The sequence below is a fragment of the Triticum dicoccoides genome, chromosome 4A (genome assembly GCF_002162155.2).
Source record: "Triticum dicoccoides isolate Atlit2015 ecotype Zavitan chromosome 4A, WEW_v2.0, whole genome shotgun sequence".
NCBI classification, from domain to species: Eukaryota; Viridiplantae; Streptophyta; class Magnoliopsida; order Poales; family Poaceae; genus Triticum; species Triticum dicoccoides.
Window position 1 is genome coordinate 690,865,865 of NC_041386.1, and position 16,686 is coordinate 690,882,550.

The following is a 16,686-nucleotide window of genomic DNA, read 5'->3' on the forward strand; positions in this document are numbered from 1 at the left end:
CGCAGATAAATCATGGATGCAAACTACATCAAGAACACATACAGGGAAATCGTCACATTCAAACTCATACTGGAGTTCTACAGTCATAATCACAAAGAACTGACACACATTCCTTACCACGCAGCTCCCAACTCTACCCTTAGTAAGGCAACTTCTACATACAGAACTCATGACCCCAGAACTGACGAACATTGCCGGATGGTATACTCTGATACGGCTTTTAGGATGCCATCCTGCCACCTGTCTTACAGTACTTGCATATATCTGTCTAGAAGTTCAAATTTTGAATCTACCCTCGCGCCAAGTGTCAGCAGAAAACACATTCAGCATACAAGCCCATGCTCTAAACCTGAGACGTGAACCCTAGCTAGTGTAGGCGACCACAAATATGAACCAGGCAGATGCTAGAGATACCACAACAGTAGGAAGCAATATTTCCAGCAATCAGTAAACCAAATTTAGTACAGATGAACATTATCAAACTTGGTAGTCTACTGGTACAATATGCAAGATGCCTCTCGTAATTGAGGAACAAGCATGGAGCAATGCTCACTGAAACACACTAGAAAATCCTGAAAGGTACTACAATACAGATTACAAATTAAAACTTCGGAACTCATTTCTCAGCAGCACCGAGCAGCCTCATGCAAGTGTTCCGGCGATGCCCTTCCATGCTGCAGTTCTTGCATATCCCTGGCTTCCGTGGTTTCTTGGGGGCATCTCCTCTTTCGGGGCAGGTAATTCGCTTGTGCCCCTCGCGCCGAAAAATGTTGAAGAACCTGCTACATCTACTCTAACCCTCATAAGGCGCCTTCTCCCTGCTATTAGTCAGTCTGCCGACCCCACTATGCTTATCTGGAGTTGCTAGACCTTCAAGGGCATTCACACTAACAGATTTCCCACCACTTTTGCATTTGTCAGCATCGTCTCCCCCCACAAACGCAACCACTCCATTGCCAGGAAGTCTACCAGTGGCCAAACCTGCTATCCGATGCTCAAACCCCAAGCATCCCTCTTCTCAGCTAAAGGTGTGCCACTCACCAACAAAGCTTCCAGACCAGCAAACATGTGCTCGAATGATTCTGCATTCGAATCGCCTATCCGCACGACTTCCATGGCTTTCAGATAGAGCATCGAGTTCCTGCATGTGAACGACAAGTTAACTGAATTGTCCTTCTGATACTGAACCAGGTGTTGGGGAAGTATGTCCCTCGCGTCCTTGGTCCACCGCTTGAGTACTTGAGTATATGCATTGCAGGGATCTTCTCCAGATGAAGTATATCCATGACCTGTGCATTACAATATGTTTAAGTGCAGAAATTCAATTAATGTGCATCAATTTTTTGTCAGGTTTAGTTACCCTTAAGACATGGTTGCATAACATCCCAGTATGCTCGAACTGGCCAGACTCGCACGTAAACTCTGACTGATCTTCACTTATGGTCACCTCGTACTCGACTCTGCTCCATTTTTCTCTTTTAGCTACATTGTCGTGCTTTTTAACATATTTCCTCTTCTTCTCTCCTTCCTTGACATTGTACAACGTCCCTTCGATTAGGAGGCGACCAAAACTCCTCAAACATAGCCCTGGTGTAAAGTTTACTTGCATGCCGCTCTATATATCACCAAATTGGTCCTCCTGATAGCTCCACCCTGTCATAATATAGTTTGGTTTTTCTGTATGTAAGTGATTCATGTAAACAAATGCCTGACATGCATGAAATGTACATACATTTCTGTCAAATAATCAAAATGTACACACAAAAAATGCTTAAAATTATCGTCCTCTTCTCCTCGTAGCTTTCCTCACGCTCATGGTCAAACTGTAATTAACCTCATGCACTGCCTGAGAAAAATATGCATTGGGCTTGAAGGAGGCATGTATGTCTTCAACATGTGATTCGCGGCTTACCTTCCCGCAAATGTTTCTTAGGGTCCTCTTCATGACGGGCACCTTCTCGACCGAACCAACGAAGCTCCCAATTATGTTGTACACCTTCCAAAGTTTCGCATTGTTTTCCCTAGGTTGCTTTATCAAATCTTGTGTATGAGTCGATGTGCTTGTGCGACGGCCACTGCACCTACTCACCCATTGTTAAGGACATTGAATGGTTGCGGCTCTCATGGTGCTCTGTGATGTATCAGTTGTTGTCCGCTGGACACTCGCATCTGCATGACCTACTATTCTCTACCTCTGGTTTGCCCTGCATGTCGGCCAGCAAAACATAACATCAGACATTACCGCGCTTGGAGAACACATTGACGACACAGCAAAACACATTTACTCTAAAATGTATTATATTTGAGAAAAAGCTCGTTACTCACCGAGCAACCACATACGATCTCCTGCATGCATTTCGTCCTCTCGGCATTTAGTCTTCTTTTACCATATCTGATACCAAAGACATCCCAAGAATATAGATTGTAGAAGTCGTGTGCCTCACCCAATGAATTGAAACTCGGGTCAAGAGTAAGGCGTACTAAATCTTTTGTAGGTTCCTCTGCGTTGCAAGTCGATTGCTCCAGAGCGCTCATTCGAGAGGGACATGGTGTCCTGTCTGGTGGCGCACTGCCCAGCCGTGACCTGTTGCAGACGTTCATTATTCACTCTACGAGTTCAAATACAAGAGTAATTTTGCTGTCTATTAGTTCTACACTTCTACTTCAACAACATTAACAGTATGTTGAAAGTGCTTCTGACTGTTAAACTAGGCATCAAGCATGGACTGCAGTGCCACGGCTTACTTCTTGATAGGGTCTTCCATCCTAACGATTTTTGCGAAGTAAAACATTTTTCAGACAGAACATGGATGTGCAGAAGAACATGCAGTCAAAGCTGAATATACAGACCAACATCTGTAGGATATGGGATCACATTTTTAGTCTAGTCTGGTGCCTCTAGGTTGACTATTTCAGTCGACTGCGCCGGCCTCGTCAGAGATGCATCCGGGCGACGACGGCGGCTAGCTCCTGCCCTTTCAGTCCCATCGCCAGCTGCTGAGCGCACCCAGACCCAACATTCGAGTCTTCAGGAATGGCAAGGCCAGCTCCGTTGTTGGGCAACAAGACTAGAGAAACCAGATCTGCTTGCTCAAGGTTGTCAGCGAACTCCTCTCGTAATGGAACCTGAAAGAAGACAACAATGGCCGCAGCCCGCCATTAAGGTCCGTTCGCTAGACAGACTGGAGAACAAATCCTAAAAAACTATTTGCAGATCTGCGGGAACTAACCTGTCAGGCATGGAGCAACTCAACCCTGGAATCCTCCATTATTCCGGTCACCATGGGTGTAGAACGAGCGCCGCCGCAAGGACCTGCTCAGACAGCGTGTTTTGGGTGGAAGGGAGGGACGGCGAGGGTTCCGACGATCTGATCCCTGGCTCAGGTGCGGTTCTAACGATCTGGTCCACGGACCAGAGTTCTCTGCGTGAACGCCGTCTCCTCCCTACGTTTCGGGCCCACGCCAGAGATACTGTTTCGTACCGTATTCCACCGCATGCTCCTTTTTCGCCACTCGCCGTCGTCAGACGTGTCAGACCGAAAATTGCGGATCCCGAGCCAGGAACGGACGCCAACGATTTCGGGATCAGCTGGGCTCGGGCACCAAATCGCCACGTCCAAAGTAGTGGCTCAACAGAAGAGAGTGAAAAGACAAGAGAAATGAAACTGCACTTCGTAATCTATGTAACCCTTTTTTTCAGTTGTAATCTATCTATCCATGGAGAGGCGCAAAGCTTCATGTGACGGAAGCAAGTTTCCTCTCTCTGTTTTCATTCCATTCCTGCACGTTGTCCTTGTGTTTCACAAGGCATGTTTGGAGTTTCAGAAGATTATATAGGAAATTAAAAGGAGAACAAATTAAAGTGGACTCAGGGCAAGAGCAGGGCAGCTTCCTTTCCAGTCGCTTTACATAAAACTAAAATAGGCTGATCACTTGTTGCGAGTACGGTCAAAGGCCAGGCTTGCAAGAAGCCAGGAAACGTTCTGTTAGCGACTTCTCGATCGTGCATGCTCACTTGCTCAGACCAGGTCAATTGCCATTTGCCAAATCAAATGCGAGATGGGCCATCGCGACCATGATTAGAGTACTGTCAATCTCGAGCACGCTTTGTGCACAACAACTACGACAGTAAACATGCGGTCATGGTCCACAGACACCGGTCAATTCATCAATCAAACGGTTTATATTGTCTTAATTAGTAAACTGTCAGTCTGGAATTAAGATGGCATATTTTACAGGCGGCTGCACTGACGTTGCACACTCCGGCTTGACGCGAAAACTAGAGATTGAAATGGAAATCTTGGAGGTCTCGCCACATCTTATCCGGTTGTTGGGATCTTAGATATGCACCCATCGGTCCAAATTGAGGGGGGGACATTTTTGGACTCGATCGAAAACGTTGACGTGCAATGTTTGAATTGAACTTGGAGAAACAGGATGGATGCATGCATGCTGGCGGGCGGGAGATATGTATATCACTCGGTTGTTGGGACGTCTCTGAACTTTTGGCACAAAATCGTCGACAAGGCCGCTTATTTTCTTCGTCCATTCATAGTCGGGTGAGAGTGAGACGCTCGTATGCGACACCGGGCATGTGTGCTGGACTTGCGAGTGCATGCGGCACGTGTGTAGCAGTAGTCGTTGAACAGTTATTGTCCTTAGTGCAGTTAAGTATATTTCGAAAATGATTAGCTGGAGATCAAAGACCGGCGACCAATTGTGACTCTGCATCACTGCTATTATATTGTGGTCGAATCTGCCAACAGGAGTTGAATAATGCGGGAGATTAAGAAATGTCCAGAATAAGCTGAGGCTCGTCTGCAGCTGGGCTGGGTGTTAGGTTTTTGTAAGTTTTTCTTAACATGTTGATTGACAGATGCTTTCTCGGAATGGGATACAAGTTGTGGGTCGTTCCAAACGTAGTACATGTTCTGCAAGTGCAACTTGCTGGACCACCAACTTGCTTGTTGTTGCTATATAGAGTACTCCGGAATTAAAACTGCATTTCTATTTTGCGGACGATGCGATTCAGGGTGAAGTGCTGTTGGTAAGTTTTGGAGTAGGTGGTTGTCACTGTGTTTTTTTTTTGACACAGTGCAGACGCAGACGCTCATACATACACATACACTCATTCCTATAAAAACACACACGCACACCTTATTCTTATGAGCGCCTTCGAAAGACTGAGCTGACAGATCATTTTAAGATTGACGAAATCGCCACGAACGTCTCCTCCCACTAAAAGCACATCGCCGCAATGTCTAGAATAAATTCAGAAAAATGCGAGCATCAATGTCAAGTCCAGGACTTAAACTTTGAGAGGCATGGGACACAATTGTCCTCTAGTTATCCAACTATAGGTTGGTTCGTGTTTGTTACTGTGTTTGGTCAAATAGAGACAACATCAATACATATACATGGTGCCTACTTGTACTAGTCATTACGTGCTTGCACAATGAAGTGTCAAATTATGCTGGTCGTTTCTTCTGATTTTATCCATTACACGTTCAAATGGATAGGATTGAATGGAAAAATTAAAGGTCAAGATATGTGAATGTGAACTCGAATGTAGAACACCGTGCCCAAACTAACATAACCTACACGTAGAAACACTCTAGCACGACGTGTGTGCAGTGCACTGAAGCGTGATCCATTGACTGGCCTTTTCTTCTTAAGTGTGCCTAGGTTAGCGATGACTGACTGGGTCTTTGGCTTCATGTCCTGGTCGAGTCTTCCGGGTCGCGAACCCACACCACTCAACCCCCACTGCAGAGAACCACCGGTCATCACCGACCGATGCCAAGTATCACGTCTCCATTAGACCACTGGTACCTAGTCCGATCCACGTGTCTCTCGCTATCCCGTTGAAATAGGCTTCGACTCTCCATGCATTTACGCCGTAGCCCCTCCATCAGCACAGAGTGAAGTCGTCCATCAGACTCCAGCTCCACCTTCAACATGACATCATGTAGCTGCGCCTTGCCACCCTGCGCTCCGTCGACTTCAAGCTCTCTCATGTGTACACTGCCTTGAATCAACCCTACGCCATAGTCTGTCGAAGCCGCACAAGCCCTCAGGCCTGCACCACGTGTTTCCACGCCCCAGAAGTCGGCCACCATCAGCATCACGCTCATACGTCGTCGTCGCTGAAATCACCGCCGTCTTCTGCTTTGACCGACATCCCTGCCGATCCATCAGACTGTCCAGTCCAACCCAGCCGAAATTATCCGACTGCACCATGCTCCACCCTACGTCGTGTCCGCCTCGCACATCTGTGCATTGCCTTGACGCCCTGTGTTTACATGATCCTGCCACAACACCCTCCAGACTCGTCCAAGCCTTGTATGCACGCCGCCCGTCCTTTGTCGTACACACTCCGAGCACTTTCCGCAAACTTACCAACAGGAAAAATCCTTGCAGACTTGACCCCAATATGGATTACTTTCTGCGAATTCTCCTCTCTTTTGCCAGTACTTCCGTGTATGCTGCAGACCCTTTTTTTCAGAACAAGTCCCGCCTGGGCACTACGCCCAGCCATGTTGGATACTATAATCCTCACAGTATTTCCTCCGTTTTTTTAGTCCACATATAAGGTTTGGTCAAAGTCAAGCATTATAGAGTTTGACTAACTTTATATTAAAAAATATAAACATTCACAATATGAAATCAATATATTCAGATGCACCATGAAACATATTTTCATACTATATAGTTTTAGTACTATAGATGTTCATAATTTTTTATGTAAATTTGGTCAAACTTTGTGTAGTTTGACTTTGACCAAATCTTATATGCGAAGTAAAAAGAAACGGAGGGAGTACAGTCCTAAGGTGCCATCAGCAAACCGAACACAAAGATTTCCGTGCAAACCCCATGCACTACCGTTCTTCTATTCAAGATTGCCCAAACCTTTAACCACTGCGTCTGCATGATCCAAATCCTGCATGCTTTTCCATCGGACTTGCTCCAATTTTCTATTAACAAATCTCACGCAAAACATGCACGCCTTGCCAGCTTATTGCCCAGCTTCAGCGATCCAGCGCCTGGCCACCACGCGCTAGCAGCCGGCCTCGTTCAGGTCATCAGCCTTGGGCCATCACAGCCTGGCCTTGGCAGCCGCTGGCGCCCTACCTGGGCCTCAAGCCTATGCAGCCTCTCGCCTCTGCCAGCGCCGCCACTCGGCCACGATCCGATCTTGCCGAGTCGCCGAAAACTGTTGCCAGCCTGTCAACAGGTTAACCTAGGCCGTAGCTCCCGCTTGGACCATGAGACGCGGCCTGCTCGTACGCACCATCATCCGCCTTGCGCGCTGTACGCCGAGCGCCACACGGAATCGATCCGACTCGCCGCCGCCTGTTCAACTGCATGCATCCGATCTTGCCGACATGTCGCTTTCCATTGCTGCCTCCCGTCGAAACAATTTACCATCGACTCTGAATCTGAATCTTGTGATGGCGCCGCTTCCGATCTCCCAAACTCCCAGGATGCTTTCCACGATCGTCTCGGCGCGTCTTAGCTCCATGGCTCGGGTGCGAAGCCCTGACAATCACGAATCAATACGATGCCTTGCTTCAACTTTCGGACCGACGAAACCGCAACCTCCTCTTTACCTTGCTCATGATACCACTTATTAGAATAATTCCGAGGCCACCGTCGATTTATCAAGGATCAAGCAGTCATACAAGCACGACACCGAGATTTGTTAACGAGGTTCATAATACCGCATCCCGGGGCCTAACTACGGGCGCTCCTCCCCATGACACCGTCACAATACCGCCAGTGGCGAAGCCAGGAAATTAAGATTAGGGGGGCCAAATGACAAAAAAATTAATTGCAGGGGCCAAACTACACTTATGCATGTATTTTTTTTTTCAAATTTATGCACTGTTCATATCCAAACTAATAACAAATCAGGGATGTTAGGGGGGGCCAGGGCCCCTGCTGCCTCCCCCCCCCCTAGCTCCGCCACTGAATACCGCACCCCGGCCGCCCGGGCGCCGGCACACGCCGCCGGCTCCCCCGCGTGCCTGTGCTATTATGTTGGCATAGGTTACATCGTGTGTCTACCCCCAATATATATGAGAGGCCTAGGATACAAGTGTCCTATTAGGACACAACTCCTACCCTGTGTACACACAGTCCAAAACCAAGTACAACTATAACCTACCTTGTACAATAATAATCGACACAACTTTAACACTATTTTGCGGGCGATGCGATTTCAAGGTGAAGTGATGTTCGTAAAGTTTTGGAGTAGGTGTTTCACACTGTGTTTGGTAAGATAGAGACGGCAGCAATACATATACGCGGTGCCTACTTGTATTAGTCATTACGTGCTCGTATGATTAAATGTCAAATTATGCTGGTTGATTCTTCTGAAGATTTTATCCATTACACATTCAAATGGATAGGATTGAATGGAGAAACTAATGATCAAGATATTTGAAATGTGAACTCGCATGTAGAACATCGTGGCCAAACTAACATGGCCTATACGTAGAAAAGCTGTAGCACGACGTGTGTTTCGGGCAGTGAAGCATGATCCATTGTCTGGCTTTTCTTAAGTCTGCCTAGATTAGCGATGCCTGACTAGGTCTCTGGCTTCATGTCTAAATTTGGCAAAGTCTAATCAATCTATTTGAAGGAGGGAACATGCAAGCATGCATAATGCATCAAAATATTCTCTACAAAATTGTGTGTGAATATTTACAGGCACTTCCTTTTTCGATTTATCTGGCTATACACCAAAAGGGGAGAACATGGATTAAACCTACCCTGCTATTTTTTTTACTATTTCCGTCCATGTCTTTTTTTACCGTACACAAACTGCTTGATGTCCTTACGTCGATGCAGCCCCGCGTATCCACGCAGGGAGGTCGGTACGGATGAAGCGCCCCCCGAGTCCGGATAATTAGGGAGAACTTTACGATGCAACTCCTGAGCTGACTAAGTTCAAAAAAAAAAAAACTCTTGAGCTGACCACGGGTGTTTTCACTTTGCGCGATACAGCCCCTGAGAGTCCGACGAGAGATGGATTCGTTTGGTTGCAACTCCTAAGTCCATCCTGGAGGGTTCATTTACTGTTTTTAGCGATCAGGAAGAACTAAAGGTAATCACAAGGCTCTTTTATCATGACGGAACATCTTTATTCGCTAAATGTTTGATTATGGTAAGACAAATAATCTAAAACTTACGAAAATAACTTAAGAATAAAAAAGACGTAGATTCCTCGCAAAGAAAAAAGACATAGATGGGTGTAGTTTCACGTGCAGGGTGTAACACGTCCTGTCTTTGTGTTGCGAAGTCTACCCATCACTGAGTTCTTCGCGCATGATGTATGGACCCTCCTACAGGGAGGAGATTACTACACACCAACTATGCGTGGTGACCATTCAGTCATGATGATGTAGGCACCATGATTACTGCAAACTCGACCACATTTACTGCACAACAACTATGACAGTGATCATACAATCATGGTCCACAGACACACTGGTGAATTCATCAGGGTCCATTGTCTTAATTAGTAAGGTGTTGGTACGTGCCTGTCACTGTCAGCCTAGAATCAAGATATTAGCATATCATTCGGTCCAATTTGACGCTGCTGGATATTTTTGGACTCGATGGAAAGATGAGGAGGACGTTTGAAAACGTGTTTGAATTGAACATGGAAAAACAGGGCTCGTGCGTGCATGCTGGCATGTTGGCGGGCAGGAGATAATATCACTCGGTTGTTGAGACGCCTCTGAACTTTGATTTGGGATCTCGGCCACAAAATCGTCCACAATGCCCGCTTATTTTCCTGTCCATAGTCGTTGGCGAGATGAGACGCTCGTATGCGACACTGAGGCGAGCGAGCGAGCTCATGCGGCCGTGACCAAACGGATAGGATTATGCTGGTCCTTTACTTACTTGTACAATTAAATGTCAAATTATGCTGGTCGTTTCTTCTGATTTTATCCATTACACGTTCAAATGGATAGGATTAAATGTGAACTCGCATGCAGATCACCGTGACCAAACAAACATTTGTTTTTTTGAAACGGAGGCAAAAAATTTGCCTCATATATTAAATAAGGAGGAGAGAGAGTTTGTACAACACACAGTCAGGTTACGGCATGACAATTATTCTCGCAATAAAAAAGACCCTAGTTTCTTCGCCCCAGCTTTGATCCAAAGGTTTGCCTCGTCTTCAATGATGTTGAGCAAGATTTGCGGAGGTGCACTCTTTTGTCTGAACACTCTTGCGTTGCGCTCATTTCAGATGACCCATGACACTATCATGGTAACCGATGCCTTTGTTTTTCTGTCGGTGGTGCCCTGATGCATGTGCTCGCCCACCAGGCCTGAACGGAGTCGAACAAGTGTCATGTGGACGTGTCCATGTCGTGGATGCGAAATTTCTGAATAGCCATGTTTCAAAGCCTGAGAGTGAAGCGGCATCTGAAGAAAAGATGAGGGCCACATTCCTGCACCCGTCGGCACAAGGGGCAAGGGCCACAGTTAGGGCCTGTTTGGTTCCAATAAGTCACCTGACTTATAAGTCAGGTGACTTAAAACCAGTGACTTATAAGTCACGCCTGTTTGGTTGTCATCTGACTTATAAGTCACCTGACCACACCTTCTCACCTTGTTTTTTAATGTAAAGATGGTGGGACCCACACAAAAGAGAGTGACTTATAAGTTTTAAGTTGGGGTGGAGCAACTTATGACTTATAAGTTCGGGTGACTTATAAGTTGGGTCTGTTTGGCAAAATAAGTCACTTTTTTCACTTTTCGACTTATAAGTTGGTGACTTATTTGGAACCAAACAGGCCCTTAGGCCATCCTCGCTTCTCCAATATGTCAACAGTCCAGATCCTATCCTGAAGCGCGAGCCAAGCAAAGAACTTGACTTTCGGTGGGGCCCAAGCCTTCCAAACCATTTGGTCCATGGGGGAGAGGACCAAGCCCAAAAATTGCGCCCTGTAAGCGGAGGCCACGGAGTAGTGCCCAGATTCCGTGTGCTTCCATAAGATGTCATCCTCAGTGAGCTCATCCAAGTGCACCTCATGCAGTAGCATCCAGAGGGTGAAGAATTGCGCAACATGCTCGATGAAAACCGATGCGGGCAGCCTGATTTTGAGGATCCACGCGTTGTCCTTGAGGGCCTCCCATATCTTCCAGTGCTTCCGGGAGGAAGCCTCGTAAATGAGCGGAGCAATGTCTTTGGGCTTGCGACCAAGGAGCCAAAGGGAGTCCCAAAATAGAGTCTTCGCACCGTTCCCAACCATGATGGTGGTACAGGCGTAGAAAAAGTTGAGGTCCTCATCGCACGGGTTTCCACTCCCGACCCACAACTTTGTGGGCTCCTTCCACTCGTACCAAGGTCACCGCAGACGCAAAGCCCGCGCGAACTTGTTGGTGTTGAGGACCCCAAGTCCATCATAGGCGAGCGGCCGGCTGACAACATCCCAATTAACCTTGCATTTTGCCCCGGATGTCGTATCCGACCCCGACCATAGGAAGGCCCGCTCAAGCTTGTCGATGTTTTGCAGAATGGTGGGTTGTATGACAAGTGGCGTGATGAAGTAGGTCACTTGGGAAGTGAGGACCGACTTAACGAGGGCCGCATTGCCAATGGTGGTGATGTTTTGACCGTCATATGTAGTCAATCTGCTTGCCATTTTATCGACAAGAAATTGTAGGTCTGCTTGCCACCAAACAAACATGACCTATACGTAGAAAAATTCTAGCACCACGTGTGTGCGCAGTGCACTGAAGCTTGATCGATTGACTTGTTTTTTCTTACGTGTGCCTGCCTGACTGTGTCTCTGGGTTCATGTCTATCTATTTTTGAAGGACAGAGCTTGCAAGCATGCATAACGGATCCAAATATTTTCTACAAAAATTTCTCAAAAAGTATATTCTCTACAAAATTGTGTGCGACTATATAGAGGCACTTCGTTTTCGATTTATCTGGCTACATGGAAGAACATGGATGAAACCTGCTCTGCTAAATATTCGAATTTTTATCGTCCATGTGTTTTTTGCCGTAGGCAAACTTATGCTTTCTTTTGTGGGAAAACAAAGCAGCGGACTCCACAAATATACACGCATCCAAAGATACCATACGATCGACTCCCTCTCGTTGTCAACTTGCTAGCCTCGATTACGTGTTCTCATTCTTCCGATGAAACTGTGTCCAGATTCTCCAACTCATCGTGATGGCTACTCGTGCTGAACCGTTCTACACCTACACCCATGCTCACACCTACTTTTCAAAATCTTGGTATGTAGTTTGAGATGGAGTGAATAATGTTGTTTAGTATGCGGAGTTTTCTCCTATAGTTGGTGAGATTTCTCGTTGACCTCTATAGTTGGTGAGATTTCTCGTTGACCTCTACAGTGGCGGAGCGTGAACCAAATATAAGAAGGGGCCGATTAGTCAAAGCACTACTAGAAAAAGAGCTATATATGAAATTGACGCTAATGGCGCACCAGAGAAGAGGTGCGCCACTACTATATACTAATGGCGCATCATCAGGCGATGCGCCATTAGTGTGGAAGACACTAATGACGCACCAGGCATAAGGCATAAGGTGCGCCACTAGTAACAATTTTTTTTCATTTTTCCAAACATACTAATGGCGCATCTAGGCTAAGTGCGCCATTAGTAGTTCTAACTAGTAATGGCGCACCAGCAAAAGAGTGCGCCACTAATGTATTTTTTTTATTCTTTTTTTGCAAAACTACTAATGGCGCACCGTCGCGTAGTGCGCCACTACTAATTTAAACTAGTAATGGTGCACTATGCCACGGTGCGTCATTAGTATGTATATATATTTTTAACTTTTTTGCAAAACTACTAATGGCGCACGGCCAGGTGGTGCGCCATTAGTATGTTGGGTTACTAATGGCGCACGGCCAGGTGGTGCGCCATTAGTAACCTGGGACCAGCTAGATATTTTGGACAGCCACACCTATACACTCACTTTCCCCACTTTATTCCCTCCACCTCCTTCTCCAAGCTTGTCGGCTGCCTCCTCCTCCTTACCTCATTTGCACCATAGATTCATCAAAATTAAGTGGTGAAATTACCTTTTTTGATAGGTAAGTAAGGGGAAAGCTATCTTCATGTTGTAAATCTACTTTTTTTCTCCCTAGCTCGCTCCAACAACGTGCACATGCACTTTTTGTGCCCTAGCTAGATCTATGTATGTTTGTGGTGTTGCATATGTTTGTGGTGTTGCATATATGTTTGTGTTTGCAGGTACCGGTATTTGAAATGCGATAGTTGCCAATATTTTGCCGGAATGTTGATTCATTTTCGTTTCGGCGAGAATTTTGGCACTATGCATTCTTTTTGGTCCTATTTTTAGGGAAAGTCATGCCAAATTTTTTCTTGGTTCTAAAATATCTTCTTGCTCTACCCCGCAGGCGACCATGGTCCGCACGATGACCGAAGGCATCGTGAATAGGTTTTTGAGCTCCGCGAAGGCCGAGATGCTTCAAAAGAACGAGACAGAGATAAGATGTCCGTGTCGAAGATGCAAGCTGAAGAGCCTTATTGCGGATCCGGATTCCGGGCAGGTGCAGGACCACCTGCTCTTGCGTGGTTTCATGGATGGCTAACGGTGGCAAGGTGATGAAGATGACTATGAAGTCATCCATGGGGGCCGGGCAAGAAATGAGGAAGGGCAGCAAGACAACCACCGCGGCTCGGGCGGGCGAGAAGACGAAGAATCTCCAGGACATGATCACGACGGTGATGCTGTACACAGTCATCATGTAGAAGATGTTGGACATGATGATGAGGAAGATGCCGGAGCAGACGAAGGGCATGATCATGAAGATGAAGATGCCGAAGCAGACGACGATGGAGGCTGGGTGCAGGACCCTCATATTCAAGAGCTGCTTCTCAAGCAGACAGATAACGCAAGAGCTGCCGCCCGAGAGAAAGCCAAGCTAGATCAACTGGAGATAGACACGGTTACTCCATTGTATGAAGGATGCAGGCCCGAGGATACCCGCCTGAAAGTAACGCTCATGGCTTTGGAGATGAAGGTAAAACACAAAATGATCGACGCATGCTTCAACGAGAACATGTCATTCTGGCACAAACATCTTCCCAAGGGGAACAAGTGCCCGACCAGTTTCGAGGAGGCGAAGAAAATCGCGTGTCCTCTGAATTTACCTCACGTGAAATACCATGTGTGCATGAACAATTGCATCATTTATCGGGACGAGCACACGGAGTCTACCATATGTCCGGTGTGCGGCGTCACTCGATACAAGAAGAGGAAGAAAGCTCCTCGAAAATCGGTGTGGTACTTTCCGATCACTCCTGGTCTGCAGCGGTATTTTGCGGACCCTAAGGTAGCAAAGCTCCTGTGTTGACACGCGGATAGGGAGGAGAAGAAGCGGGAAGATGACGAAAATGATCCGGAGATAAATAGAAAAGACAAGATGCTGAGTCACCCTAAGGATGTGAGCCAGTGGCAAGCGTTGAATTTCGAAGACCCAAAATTTGGGAAGGATTCAAGGAATACCGTGCTGGGCGCGAGCACCAATGGAGTCAATCCGTTTGGCACCCAGAGAAGCACACATAGCACCTGGCCTGTGTTTGTGTGGATGTACAACCTTCCCCCTGGTTGTGCATGAAGAGGAAGTACATTCACATGAGTATGCTAATTGAAGGGCCGAAACAACCAGGGAACAACATCAATCTGTATCTGGGGCTGCTGAAAGAGGAGCTAGACACGCTATGGAAAACGCTAGCCAATACGTGGGAAGCCGCAGAGAAAGAATATTTCCCTATGAGAGCCGCACTGCTCACGACGGTGCACGACTATCTCGGTTACGGATATCTCGCGGGGCAGGTGGTCCACGGATTTTCTGGATGCGTCAGGTGCATGGATGACACAACGTATCGCCAGCTAGATAGAGATCCCGGGTCTTCAAAAACCGTGTTCATGGGACATGGAAGGTGGCTTCGCGACGATGACCCGTGGAGGAAACGCAAGGATCTGTTCGATGGTGAAACCGAACCCCGAAAACACCCGCGTACAAGGAACGGCGAGGAAATAGACCAGCTGTTGAAAAATTGGAAAGATTGCCCACTGCCGGGAAAGAAGCAAAAGGCGCCAGAGCCGGGAAAGAAGCGAAAGGCGCCAGAGCCGCTGCTGAAGGTATGAAAAACGAGGTCTATTTTCTGGGACTTGCCGTACTGGAAGATCCACCGTGTGCCTCACAGCCTTGATGACATGTATATCACAAAGAACGTGTGCGAGAGTCTGCTTGGTACCCTGCTCAACATGCCAGAGAGGACCAAAGATGGGCCGAAAGCAAGGGCAGACTTGAAATCAATGGGCATCAGGGAGGAGCTTCACGCTGATGATGATGATGAGGCGAAGCAGGACACGGAAAGTCATCGCAAAGGCAAAAAGGCCAAGAAGACCGGAAATGACTACCCTCCCGCATGCTTCACTCTAAGTCAGGAGGAGATCGAGCAGTTTTTCACCTGCCTCGTTGGAGTAAAAATTCCTTACGGTTACGCGGGGAAGATAAGCAGATACCTAGACCCAGCGAAGCAGAAGTTCAGCGGGATGAAGTCTCACGACTGTCACGTGCTGATGAAGCAGATACTTCTAGTTGCAATCCGTGGGATCATGGACGCGCACGTCCATGAAATGCTATTTGGCCTATGCAACTTTTTCGACGTGATCTCTCGAAAGTCGGTTGGCGTGAGGCAACTCAGAAGGCTACATGAAGAGATCGTGGTGATACTATGCGAGCTTGAGATGTACTTCCCGCCCGCATTCTTTGATGTTATGGTGCATCTGCTGGTCCATATCGTGGAGGATATCATCCAACTCGGGCCGACATTCCTGCACAATATGATACCGTTCGAAAGGATGAATGGTGTCATCAAAGGATACTTTCGCAACATGTCACGTCAGAGGGAAGCATAGCCAGGGGCTTTCTGACCGAAGAGTGCATCTCCTACTGCACGAATTATCTAGGCATCAAGGACCCCGTTGGTCTGCCCGTCAATAGGCACCTCGGCAGGCTCGCTGGATGGGGTCACCGTGAGGGTCGCCGCGAAATGCATGTCGACTTCGAGGGTCGACTCGCCGACTTTGAAAGAGCAAATCTAGTCGCGCTACAACACATAGACATGGTTGATCCTTGGGTGGTAGAGCACAAAACCTTTATTGAGAAGACGTACAATGACCGAGGCCAACAGAGGACAGATGGAGATATAATCAAAGAGCACAACTCATGTTTCACGCGTTGGTTAAAGCAGAAGATTCTGTCATACCCTTTACATGAGGATTCTTCCACGGAAGAACAACTCATATTCGCCTTGTCACAGGGCGCCGAGCACAACCTGATGACCTATGAGGCGTACGATATCAACGGCTACACATTCTACACCGAGGACAAGGACATGAAGAGCGATGGTTATCAGAACTCCGGGGTAACGATGGAATCCTACACCGGTAACGACAAGGACAGATACTACGGAAGGATCGAGGAGATCTGGGAGCTGAGCTACGCTGGAGAGAAGGTCCCGATGTTCCGTGTCAGATGGGCCAAGAGCGTCCTAAAAGAAGACAGGTATTTCACCACCATGGTTATACCCGAAGCCAAATCCAAGACCGCGGGCGCAAACTTCACCGCAAAAAATGAGCCATGGGTACT

The 16,686-nt window shown here is 47.2% G+C and overlaps 1 long non-coding RNA gene across 1 annotated transcript; it reads right to left on the minus strand.

Moving 5' to 3' along the window:
* Positions 1-478: 478 nt before the first annotated feature.
* LOC119289746 lies at positions 479-3,412 on the minus strand. Its single transcript, XR_005141600.1, has 5 exons — positions 3,231-3,412; positions 2,326-3,126; positions 1,913-2,204; positions 1,361-1,653; positions 479-1,289 (listed from the first exon to the last, which is right to left on the minus strand). It is a non-coding gene; the product is annotated as an uncharacterized LOC119289746 (long non-coding RNA).
* Between the last annotated feature and the right edge of the window lie 13,274 nt (positions 3,413-16,686).